Source organism: Sinocyclocheilus grahami, unplaced genomic scaffold, assembly GCF_001515645.1.
Source record: "Sinocyclocheilus grahami isolate Dianchi unplaced genomic scaffold, SAMN03320097.WGS_v1.1 scaffold117.1, whole genome shotgun sequence".
NCBI classification, from domain to species: Eukaryota; Metazoa; Chordata; class Actinopteri; order Cypriniformes; family Cyprinidae; genus Sinocyclocheilus; species Sinocyclocheilus grahami.
The window spans coordinates 2,268,774-2,271,155 of NW_015505296.1; positions in this window are offsets into that span (position 1 = coordinate 2,268,774).

Genomic DNA, 2,382 nt, shown 5'->3' on the forward strand with positions numbered 1-2,382 from the left:
GTAACTAGTAAAGTAACGCATTACTTTTTAATTTACAAGAGAATATCTGATTTACTTTTTCAAATAAGTGACGCAAGTTACTTTTTTTTTCTCCAATGTATTGATTGACAGCTCTCCTGTTCCCATGTTGAGAGAAATCAGATGTTACTGTAGTTCTAAAATAAATATGAATATGCATTAATTCATTTCACTCACAAACACACAGATTCAGTATTCCTCAAAATGAATAAAAATAATGCAACTCAGAATATGACGCAAACCTGCAATAATTAAATGTTAAACAACACAAATATGCTTTATGTATTTAATCCCATTCTGTTAACCAATGTCTTTGCTTCTGACCTTCGATGATCCAGTTCAACCGTACTAATAAGCAAAAATGACTCTAGACAAACATTTGTGTGTCTTTTTTTATTGCTGAAGTGTATTGAAATTTCTTCTTCTGCATTCTACTGTACGGACGTACATTTACTTTCCCTTCAGCCTGAGGCTGATTCATTTCACTTTTGGTGTGAAAAGGCTTTTATACAGTATTTGCCAAAAATAGTACTTTTTTTATTTTTAAAAACAAACACGCAAGCCCTGTCCAGATTTAAAAAGTAACGCAAAAGTAACGTAACGCATTACTTTCCATAAAAAGTAACTAAGTAACGTAATTAGTTACTTTTTTATGGAGCAACGCATTACTTTTAAAAGTAACTTTCCCCAACACTGGTCACAGTTTACTTTATTTTACTGTCCTCACTTACATACATGAACTATAGTGTCCTGCACCCACTAGTAAAAAAATATCAAAAATGATATCTGGTGTCTGAATCATTTTTGGTTTGACTCTATATAACTCAAATTGGGAAAAAAACTAAATTTTGTTTTAAATATACTGATGAAAATATTTTTTAAATATACTGCTATTAATAATTTCAGATACTACTACTACTACTACTACTACTACTAATAATAATAATAAGCATCTCAGCTGATTTCAGCACAGGACTATATTTATTTCTTAAAATAAATAATTAAAATGAAATGCACTTTCCTACCAATTATTATTACTACGAAAGTTGCACCTATTACTTGATTCGTTAAATGTTTTCGAATTTCAAGTAGCGTGCATAATATTAACAAGAAGCAACATCCTCAGACTTAACACGAAGACAATAAAAAAATCAAACGACACTTTCTTTCTCTTTCTTTCTTGTCGTTGTGCGCGCGCAGTGAAGTAACGTTAAGCAGCGAGTGTCTCCAGCTTTGAGTTTCACAGAGATTCACTTGTTGCTGCAGCTCCACAAACCCGACCTGCGCGCAACAGCTGCAGTGTTTACAACTCACAACAGCCCGCTGAACTCACCTCTTCTTCTCGTTCTCAGCTGTCATCTCTCGGTCCCCTCGCAGTTACAGGACGCGCTCCAAACCACCAAAAACGCTCGCCTGCAATGCAGTAAAGTCCTCCCGCAGGGCAAAAGTGACTGTACAGTCTCAGAACACTGCCAAGGATCGTACAGTCTCCCACTTTTGTCAAACCCGAGCGCGGTGAGGGAGTTTCTCGCTTGTTTTGCGGTCAGTGAAGTTCACAGACCGCGGCGCCGCACTGAAGGGCGCTTGACAGCCGAGCAATCAATTACAGCTCTCTGATTGGCTGGAGCCGCCACTGGGACCCGCCCACCGTCAGGGCTGACAGGACATTCTGCATTATGTGCTTTGCTCATGCAACTCTACCTTTTCCTGAAGCTAGCATCAAACTTTAATCAAACTCATTTTAAGTATCAGTTTAGTTGAAAATGACAACAGCATAATTGTAACTATAAAACGAGAGGGCTTGTCTCTCTGGAGCCAGGACTGTGTGGACAAGTAAGCTAAAAGGCTAATGAAAAACATTCAGGGATGAGGGGCACATTTAATCATTTAAGAATCATTGGCACATTAGTTATTTAGGACAATGTATGGCTTTCCTGAGAATAATTTTTTTAATAGTATTGTTCTGTATTTTGACCCTTAATGTAACAGCATCACTATTTTAAAACTCAAACTAAACTTCAAACTAAAACTCATATTTTTGGCAAACACGTGTAGCTTTTTTAACGTGTTCTCACTGGGTCAGAGGAACATATTCAAATAATTAGAATAGAAAATAAGAATAGGTTATTTTTGAAATGATTGTTTTTAGTGTCTCTGGGATGGCAAACATAAAGACAGTAAAAATATCTGCAGATATCAGTCTACGGACTGGCTCTGACTTTCAGCAACTAGATTTCGAGTCAACACATCGCCCCAGACTTTCATTTCATTTGCAAAATATGCTAAATATGTCTGTTCCAGCCTGAAAGTGAATCTAAGAGGAACAAGGTTAAACATCATATATCTTTTTTTATAATATATACC